Raw genomic sequence first — 11,158 nt, 5'->3', positions numbered from 1 at the left:
CCACCTTTGTACCTTGTACCATGGCTGCTTCAGACTCTTCACTGCTTACATCCCCGCCTTCCCCACTCGGGTGCCAACTCTTTGACAGAGAGACCATGTTTTATTAATCTGTGTATCCCCGGTGCCCAGCACTGTGTCTGGGTCTTAAGGGGGACACAATAAACATTTTATGCGTGAACACACTGAGATTAACAAATGCTCATTTCAGGGCTTCCCTGGTGGCGCAGTGGTTGAGAATCTGCCTGCCAATGCAGGGGACACGGGTTCGAGCCCTGGTCTGGGAAGATCCCACATGCCACGGAGCAACTGGGCCCGTGAGACACAACTACTGAGCCTGCGCGTCTGGAGCCTGTGCTCCGCAACAAGAAAGGCCACGATAGTGAGAGGCCTGCGCACCGCGATGAAGAGTGGCCCCCGCTTGCCACAACTAAAGAAAGCCCTCGCACAGAAACGAAGACCCAACACAGCCAAACATTAATATAAAAATAAATAAATTAATAAGAAATTGACATTTTGGGAAAAAAAAAAACAAAAAACAAATGCTCATTTCCGTCCTAGGAGCGCTTCACCTGGCTTCTCCAGGTAAATTCAGGTCCTCTTTGCCACAGGCCACTCCCTACCACAAATCTCTTACCTATTTAGACCCCGCTGCATCTACCCTTTTCATTTCCTATTTTGAGGTTTCTCCAAATAAATACCATATGTCATGTCAGCATGCAACCAGCACCTAAAGCCCCACCTCCTGTGTCCTGGCCCTACTTCTGTCACCACCATGACTCCTCAGGTGTGGATGGAGGGTGAGGTGGCAGCTGGGAGTGGTACTGAGGAGAAACAAGTTCTCAGTGTCCGCACCGCCATGGCCTTGGGCAAATCATGAAGAATACCCAATGAGGGTCATATCTTACCTTGTACTTCCAAAGATTTATTCTGAATCACTTTTCCTTTTTATTTAATTGAAGATTTACAATATTCTGTTAGTTTCAGGTGTACAGCATAGTGATTCAGTATTTTTATAGATTATATTCCATTTAAAATTATTATGAAATATTGGCTATATTCCCTGTGTTGTACAATATATCCTTGTAGCTTATTTATTTTATACATAGAAGTTTGTACCTCTTAATCCACTACCCCTATCTTGCCCCTCCCCTTTCCCTCTTCCCACTGGTAACCACTAGTTTGTTCTCTATATCTGTGAGTCTTTCTGTTTTGTTTTATTCATTCGTTTTATTTTTTTAGATTCCACATGTAAGTTATAGTCTTTGTCTTTCTCTGACCTATTTCACTAAGCATAATACCCTCCAAGTTCATCCATGTTGTTACAAATGGCAAAATTTCATTCTTTATTAATATTCATATATATATATATATATATATATATATATATATATATACACACACACACACACCACATCTTTATTCATTCATCTGTTGATGGACACTATGTTGCTTTCATATCTTGGATATTGTAAATAATGCTGCAGTGAACATTGGGGTGCATGTATCTTTTTGAATTAGTGTTTTCCTTTTCTTCAGATATATTCCCAGGAGTGGAATTGCTGGCTCATATGATAGTTCTATTTTTAGTTTTTTGAGGAACCTCCGTACTGTTTTCCATAATGGCTGCACCAATTTACTTTTCCACCAACAGTGTAGGAGGGTTCCCTTTTCTGCACATCCTCACAAACATTTGTTATCTGTGGTCTTTTTGTTGATAGCCATTCTGACACGTATGAGGAAATATCTCACTGTGGGTTTGATTTGCATTTCTCAGATGTGAATCCCTTACTTTTTCCATTAATTTAAAATGAAAGAAGTGGGAAATATTTAGCAGTGTTTAAAATTTAGTCTCCTGTATTTCAGTTTGGTATTCTCAATAGAAACAAAATACTGTATTTTGTGTTATGCAGTTCTCTGGCAATTTTTGAGGACGAATAAAATAAAATTACTGAGAAAGTTAGTGTCTGAAACCACCTGAAATAATTTCCCTAGCCTTCATTTTACATAAACCAGCTGCACATATTTTCATTAAAGGCAAAAATTTTCACTTTCAAAAGTAGCACAAAGGGGCTTCCCTGGTTGTGCAGTGGTTAAGAATCTGCCTACCAATGCAGGGCACACGGGTTCGAGCCCTGCTCCGGGAAGATCCCACATGCCGCAGAGCAACTAAGCCCGTGCGTCACAACTACTGAACCTGCGCTCCAGAGCCCGTGAGCCACGACTACTGAGCTCACGTGCTGCAACTCCGGAAGCCTGCGTGCCTAGAGCCCATTCTCCGCAACAAGAGAAGCCACCGCGATGAGAAGCCCACACACCGCAGCGAAGAGTAGCCCCTGCTGCCCGCAACTAGAGAAAACCTGCGTGCAGCAATGAAGACCCAACACAGCCCCAAAAATTAATTAATTAATTAATTATTTTTTTAAAAAGTAGCACGAGGGGGTATTCTGCCGAGAGTTAACTGCATACGGTGCAGACTGTGTGAAGAAAATGCTCTCAGTTCTCAAAAGTAATGAAAATATTTGTTTTATTAGCTGTATAATATATTTGTGAGGAAAATTCATATTCTTACAAATCAAATAAAGTACTGATCACGGGCAAAGTGATTTCAAACAAATTGAGAGTTTCATTGGTGTCTTAACATCTTCAGATAATTTTGGACTAGACATGATTTCTTTGTCTTGTTTCAGTAGATTTGAGGAATAGAGCTCATTAATGCTGAAGTGAAAGCAAGGAAAGTAACTCTTCAGAATTTCTGGAAGAGCCCCAAATTGACGGTGGTTGGGTTCCAACAATAACGTACCTCACACATGATTCCCAGACTGTGGAACCAAATAACTCAGGTTCAGATCCTTTCTCATACTAGTTGTGTGACGTTGGGCCACTTAACTTCTCTGTGCCTCAGTCTCCTCATCTGTAGAATGGATGGTGCCCACCCCACAGCATTGTAATAAATATCAAAAGAGCTAATATATGTAAAATGCTCAGGATAATGCCCACACATAGTAAGCTGCAACAGAAGTGTTGGTGGTGATGATGATTATGATGATGATGATTTTCACATAGGTTTTCCATTTTAATAAGGTTGGAAATGGGGCTTTTCGTGTTTGTAAGGGGCAAATTCTATGTGTGAATATTAACAGTAAATCATTACCATAGACAGTGCAATCATTCATCCAGCCATATTCCTGAAATGATGGATTATGGTGGATAGTAGATGGTTAAATAGCACCCCCTATTGGATAACATATGGATTGCAGAACACTCAACAACGTAAATTGTTCCTGAAAAACGTTTCTATTTTTATAAATCTGGGGGTTTTATGGTTATAAAAGCAGTGAGTGTTATAAACAAAAATACATAAATATATCATTTTAAAGTGAAAATTTTTAGTTGGTTTACCCTCCTGTCCAGAAAAAGTAACAGTAATAATAATAGCTAACTCCCATTTGCTGGGAGTTTGCTATGTGCCAGTAAGTGTTTCACACCCACCCTATGAGGTGTGTACCACTATCGTCTGCATATAGATGAGAAGACTGGGGCACAAAGAAGTTGAGCAGCTTGCTCAAGCCCACACAGTCCCTGAGTGGCAAAGCCTCACGCCACCCAGTTTGACACCAGAGACAGTACTGTTTATAACAGCCACTCATTAGAGTTTGGGAGATATTCCTCCAAAAGTTTCCTTCTTTCTCTCCTCTCCTTGCCCTCAAAAACATCCAAACCACTGCCAGTTCTCTCCCAAACTGTAGAGAAATGACCCTCGTGTAAGTTGTCACGTTCTCACTAGTAAACCAAATTGACAGCAGTGCAGTAAAGAGGTGATAGTAAAACAAGCACTGAACAGAAAATCAGGTAGTCTGAGTTCTGGTTCTTGCTGACCCTGTATTTCCCCTCTAATCCTCATCCAATCTCTTCTCCCTGGTTTATGCAACCTTTTAATTATCGCTACTCTCTCTCTCCATTTTCCTTCCTCAGCCAACTGTAATTTCCCTTCTACCTAGTGATGTGATGGCCAAAGTTTAACAATCAACTCTCTGAAGAAAAAAAAAATTATTGATATATAGTATTTGCCAATTTCTATGGGGTAGCTACTCTCCCATGGCTGATTTCCAGCTACCAATTTGATGTGAACACAGAGTTAGGAAGAATATATATAATCACCTGTCTCAAGCTAGTAAGAGCACACCACTGCATCTACTCCCAATATCCTACTAAAACTGCTCTCACAAAGGTCACCAGTAAGCTATTTGTCAAATTCAATGGATATCATTGGCCTCTTTGTGGCACTAGATACTTTAATATCTCCCTCCATGAAGCTTTCTACTCTCTTGGCTTCTATAAAGATGTTAAATTCCAGTGCCAAAGACCACCAGGAACACACTGATATTCAAATAAAGTTAGATTTACTGACTCACTGCAGCTAGGGAGGTTGTACACCATGAGGATGTCTCAGTGAGAGGGTGTTGGGGGGCTAGTAATAAGATTTAGGCTTACATTGGGTGATTTTGAAGAGGATTCAAGGAAGTGGGTGTTTTGTTCCAAGTTACATTATGTCAGGAAGAATTGCATGGTGTTTTTGTTTTTTCTGCATTCAAATCTAATTATGGAGTGGTCTTGATTTTGTCTTGTTCTACCACAATTACAGAGTAACCTTGTCTGGTGTTAATAGTCTGTGAAATTTGTTATGCTCGGCATTGGATCGTCATAGCCTAGCTATTGGTTGCCAGGCCAACTACCAGCTGTCAGAGATTTTTTTTCTTTCATGCTAGTTCTCCATTGCATCTTTCCATCCACCCCTTCCCTGTCTCCTTAATGTGCTAGTCTTCCTGTGCCCCCTGCCCTCATCCAGGGTTGGGTTCTCTGGGCTTCTTTCCTTGCACCACTCTTCTGTTCCTTCTGTACATTTGCTTTGAGTTACATCATCCACTTTCATGATTTCAACCCCTACCTACATACTCATGACTTGAAAATACATATCTCCAGTCCATACTTTTCCTCTGTGCTTCAAACCTTTAGACCAACTTCCAGCAAGATGGCACCACCTGGATTCTCCCTCAGACGATTTAACCTCAACCCGTGCAGAGTTCAAATGGCCCTCTCTTCCCTAAACCATTAGCTTCTTTCTGTAGCACCCTCATCACCTTGGTCACCAAAATTAAAACTCCAAGATCATCCTTGGCTCTTTCTTGTTTATCCAGTATATATGCAGTATTGAAAGCTTTGCCACCTACTTTACCTCCCAAATATTTCTGCAATGCAGACTCTCTGCTCCATCCCTGCCCCTCCTGCTCTGCTTCATTTGTCTTTACTGCCATGCTGCCTCCTCACTGCTCTCCCTGTTTCCAGCTCTGGACATGCCCCACCCTCCCTAATCCGTCTTCCACAGGACTACTAACATGATGCAGCTACACATGAACCTGACCCTGACACTCTCCTCCAGGCCCCCTTCACTGCTACTCCATCACCTCTGTGATCAAGAAGGAGATTTCCAAAAGTGACACACAAATTCCTCCATGGTCTGACCCCTGTGAGCCTCTCCAGCTTCATCTGTCACCTCTGCTTCTTTTACACTTTCTGCTCTTTTTTAAAATTTCTCACGTACAGTAGACTATTTTTGCCTTTCTGATGTTATTTCTGGAATACCTGTCTTCCCAATCCCCACCCCATTCACCCATTTAGTTCCTGCTGCTCTTTTAAGATCTGCTTCAGACCACATGTCTTCCAACAAGATGGCCCTGAATCTTGGCATATTCCCTACCTTCCCGCCTCCGATCTAAGGTAACTGTGTGTTCTTTCCCTGTGCTCCCAGAAGACTTGAAGCATATGTAGTAATCACACTGTTTTATAATCATCTTTTTCTTGTCCCCATTAGACGGTGAGATTCTTGAGGAAAGTGACCATCCTCCTATTTGCCTTGTATCTCCAGCACCTCTTCTAATACAGGTGTTAAGTAATTGATGAATACATAAATGGATGAATGGCTATGTCAATAGCTACCTGTGAGCCTTGGTCTCTCTGAGCCTCAATATATTCACTTATTTATTGAGGTGGTTAAAAAAATGAGCTGTAGGGAAACTTATAGCTCTAAAAGGCTATGAAAGTATAGATAAATGAAAAAATGCTAAGAATCAAATTGAAAAAAAAATTATTCAGAACAGTAGATGGCAGTAGAACATTGTTATTCAGTATAGCATTTGCAAGACAAAATTGACTAAATGACCATAGAGAAACTAGTAGTCCCATAGTATGATTTTCAGGATGATTCTATAACTTCAGTTAATACACTATATCCATATTGATTCATTAAATGTAACACGCGTACCATACTGATGTAAAATGTTAATGATAGAGGAAATCGGCAGGAGTTTATGGGAAATCTGTACTGTTGCAATTTTTCTGTAAATCTGAAACTGTTCCAAAAATACTTTAGATTTTTCAATACCTCTATATTGCTTGGTAAATAATTTTCCTCATAAGAAAATGAAAATTCCAATATCAATCATTTTCCTCATATAAAATTAAATATGAAAACCCTAAAATCAATAATTAATCTTCAAATTTTAAAAATGTTTTTAGGTATCCAGTGTCGACTGAAAAAAAAAATGCACAACCTAAAAGCTGAGAGTTATGTTTTACTTGGGGCATTACTGAGGACGTAAGCCTGAGGTGCAGCCTCTAAGATCACTCTGAGGGACTGTTAGAAAGAGGTAAGGGAGGAGTCGCAACAGTAAACAAAGGATGTTGCTGCCATCACCCCATCAGCCACTGAAGCCACCCTCACCCAAAGTGCACCCTGAGAGGATTCAAGATAGAGAAAAACAGGATAATGGCCCTAGATAGTTAAGGTGCACATCAAAGGAATGATTTCATTAGGCCTAGACTCTTCCCATACACAGAAAAGCACTGAATTCATTAACTTGAGATGTCTGGTTTTTCTTTAATTAGCAGTAATCTTTTGACATTTAATTACCTGATTGTTTGGTTTTTTTTGTTTGTTTGCTTGCTTGCAAAAACTCTTATATATCCTGGCTCCTCCCTTACCTCAAAATATTTTGATATATTTCTTCTTTCTATTTCTCTTTTTTTCTGTATGGACACACACATATCACACATATACATTATATGGATTACATATTTTTGGATTTTTACAAAATGAGGATCAAGCTCTAAATATAACTTGGTGTCCTGTTTTTTTATTTGCTAGGTAAAAATACGAATATTTGGAAGTTCTTGATACACCTTGCCAAGTGGCTTTTCTGTTTACAATTTCCATAACCTCCTGATTTGTCCTACCTCCACTACCTTTGATTATTTTCTCTGTTTGGATCTTTACATTTCTGTATAATACTGAATATTATATTTATTCCTCCAGGAAATATCCGTTGAGTTCCACTCATACACACTGCACTGTGCCAGGAAATAGTCTAGAGATGCGGAAAGGCCATGGCCCCATAGCCACCCACTCGGTGCTTGGGCTTTGCAGAAGATAGGTGCACCAAGTGATGCTGCTGAATCCAGCACTGGGTGCTGTCCTAGGGCAGGACTGTGCCTGGGGCTGTAGAGCAGAGTGCAGTGGGAATCACCGATGGCCCTGGAGCAGTCAGCACAATTTTTCTTTTTTTTTTTAAATGGATGTGTGTGTTTTTTTTATTTTATTTATTTATATTTGGCTGCGTTGGGTCTTCGTTGCTATGCACGGGCCTTCTCTAGTTGTGGCGAGCGGGGGCTACTCTCCGTTGCGGTGCGCATGCTTCTCATTGAGGTGGCTTCTCTTGTTGCGGAGCACGAGCTCTAGGCAGGCGGGCCTCAGTAGTTGTGGCACACAGGCTCAGTAGTTGTGGCTTACTGGCTCTAGAGTGCAGGCTCAGTAGTTGTGGCGCACGGGCTTAGTTGCTCCGCGGCATGTGGGATCTTCCCGGACCAGGGCTTGAACCCGTGTCCCCTGCATTTGCAGGTGGATTCTTAACCACTGTGCCACCAGGGAAGTCCCAGCACAATTATTAAGAGTGGGACATAAGGCTTGTTTCAGGTCTGTTTGTTCTCTGTGCCTGATTATAACTCAATTCCTATTCTAAGCCCTTCCCTGGGACTAGTGTACCAACATTCCAAAAGGGACTTGTTGACAGCCTTCCACTGAGTTGGAACAACTAACATTCGCTTAAAATTGCTACGTTCCAAGAGCTCCACCAAGTTATCATACAAGTCATATCTCTTTAAATTCTCACAACGATCTATGAGTTAAAAGCCGTTATGCCCATTTGGGACTTCCCTGGTGGCACAGAGGTTAAGAATCGGCCTGCCAATGCAGGGGACACGGGTTCGAGCCCTGGTGCGGGAAGATCCCACATGCCACGGAGCAACTAAGCCCGTGCGCCACAACTACTGAGCCTGCGCTCCAGAGCCCGTGAGCCACAACTCCTGAGGCCCGGGCGCCTAGAGCCCATGCTCCGCAACAAGCGAAGCCACCACAATAAGAATCCCGCGCACCACAACGAAGAGTAGCCCCCGCTCACCACAACTAGAGAAAGCCCGCACACAGCAACAAAGACCCAACGCAGCCAAAAATAAATTAATTAAATAAATAAATTAAAAAGAAAAAAGATTGCTCGGCAGCTTGCTGTTAGAGCTAGGACAAGGCCAGACCAACCTCCTTAGTCTAAGACCTCAGCACCACTGTGCAAATAATAATAATAGCACCTAACCCTTCTCTAGCACTTACTATGTGCCAGTCCCCGTTTTAAAGACCCATTCATTTCTCTTATCCTCACAATATCATGAGCAATGTACAACTATCACTTCTTCTACAGATGAGGAAACTGAGGCACGGAGAGGTTAATGACTTTCCCCAGATAACACAGTAAGTGGCAGAGCTGGGCGTCAAGCCCAGACATTTCGCTGCAGAGCCTGCACAATTAACTCCTGAAAAGCAGCTTTAGTGTGCATAGTCTTAAATTTATTGGCGCACATTTGAAATCTGTAGAGCATAGCCAGTTGTCAGTATATATTTTAAGACTCTAGTTCTCTCTCCAAACCAATTCGAGAGTATGCTTGCTCTCACGCTCTCTCTCTCTCTCCCCCTCCCTCTCCCTCCCCCTCCTCCCCCCGGCCCCCCCCCCCCCCAGTACAAAGGAGATTATTGTGCTCCTGGGAGATCACTAAAATGCAAGTCAGCCTGGAAAATTTCCTATAAATATTCAGCTAAGACCTAAATGTGTAATACATGCTCTCAAAATGCACTTTAAAAAAATACACTTGCAAGATAGGGAAGAGGATGAGAAAGCACAGACCTAGGCTGAGTAAGGTTTTATTAAAAATTACACAGACTTGCTTCTTTAGCAAACTGAAGGCGTATCAGAGTTGTATTAAAAATTCACAGACTTGTTACTTTAACAAATTGAAGCGACCATCAACGTTTAGAAGACTTTTTATATTTAAAATTTCCACATTTCACTCTGTTTCTGAAATGGACATTTTGTTTTATTTGGAGTTTTCTGTGAGTTCTTTCCTGCTTAACGTTTGACCCACTAGGTGAGGTCACCTCAGCCCAGCCCATAATGACTTTTCAGAGCCCGCTTGGTCTTGCTTGCTGCCTCTACACGGGTGTCCATGTCATCTCCCAAACCGACCTTAAAAACCTCCAAGGGAAGGTTTATACTGTTCTGTATTCCTACAATGACTACTTAATCTACCAGCCTCCATTACTCTCTTTTTTTTTTTTTTTAATTTTTGGCTGCGTTGGGTCTTCGTTGCTGCGCGCGGGCTTTCTCTAGTTGCGGCAAGCGGGGGCTATTCTTCCTTGTAGTGCGCAGACTTCTCATTGTGGTGGCTTCTCTTGTTGCAGAGCACAGGCTCTAGGTGCGTGGGCTTCCGTAGTTGTGGTATGTGGCCTCAGTAGTTGTGGTGCACGGGCTTAGTTGCTCCGCGGCATGTGGGATCTTCCCGGACCAGGGCTTGAACCCATGTGCCCTGCATTCGCAGGTGGATTCTTAACCACTGCACCACCAGGGAAGCCCTCCATCATTCTTTTTTTTTAAACTTCAGTTTTTGCAGACTTATTAACCTTTACTGTTTTTTTTTTTTTAATTTTATTTATTTATTTATGGCTGTGTTGGGTCTTCGTTTCTGTGCAAGGGCTTTCTCTAGTTGCGGCAAGTGGGGGCCACTCTTCATCGCGGTGCACGGGCCTCTCACTATCGCGGCCTCTCTTGTTGCGGAGCACAGGCTCCAGACGCGCAGGCTCAGTAATTGTGGCTCACGGGCCTAGTTGCTCCGCGGCATGTGGGATCTTCCCAGACCAGGGCGCGAACCCGTGTCCCCTGCATTGGCAGGCAGATTCTCAACCACTGCACCACCAGGGGAGCCCTCCATCACTCTTGATTTCAGGAAATATAGCCACCAAATAAATTGGATCATCATATGGATAGAGATAAAAATGGGAAATGGTGTGACATGGTCATAAAGTTTGGCTTGCGCAACAATTTTTTCGATACTTGCAGACACTGTTTTACCTTATTCGCTTTTCATTATGCATCATAATTCCATGGTATAAAGTAACCACAGTTAAGTCAACCATTCTCCTATTGATGGGTATTTAGGTTGTTACCAGCTTTCTGCCACAACAAACATCCCCTTGTGTATTTCTGCAAATATTTCCTTGGGATAAATCTCTATCAGTGGAAATAATGGATCAAAGATGACATTGCAAACTAACTGATATGAACAAATTGCCCTCCCAAATGGTGGCACCCATTTTTATTTCCACTAAAAGCACATGGAGCTCTGACAAATGCTTGCCAACATCGTGTTTTATAAATGTCGTCATTTTTGCCAGTCCGATAAGGGAAAAAATAGGCATCTCCTTGATTTGATTTTCTGCTTATTTTAAGTGAGTTGGAACATGTATATTGGACATTTGTATTTCTTAGTGATTTAAAATTAAGATTCTGCATAGCACTGAAATTAGGGTAAGTGCTACTCAGAGCAGAAGATATGGAGAACGAGTAACCTCTCCCTTATCTGAATTCGTATTCAGTGCCCGAAGACCCCTGCCCTTTCAGTGTTGTTTGCTGGTTGTTTCTTGTAAGATTTACAGTCGTCCCTCATTATCCACGGAGACTTGGTTCCAGGAACCCCACAGATGCCAAAACCCGCGGATGCTCAA

This window comes from Balaenoptera musculus, chromosome 12 (genome assembly GCF_009873245.2).
Source record: "Balaenoptera musculus isolate JJ_BM4_2016_0621 chromosome 12, mBalMus1.pri.v3, whole genome shotgun sequence".
Taxonomy (NCBI): domain Eukaryota; kingdom Metazoa; phylum Chordata; class Mammalia; order Artiodactyla; family Balaenopteridae; genus Balaenoptera; species Balaenoptera musculus.
This window is presented reverse-complemented; position numbering follows the sequence as displayed.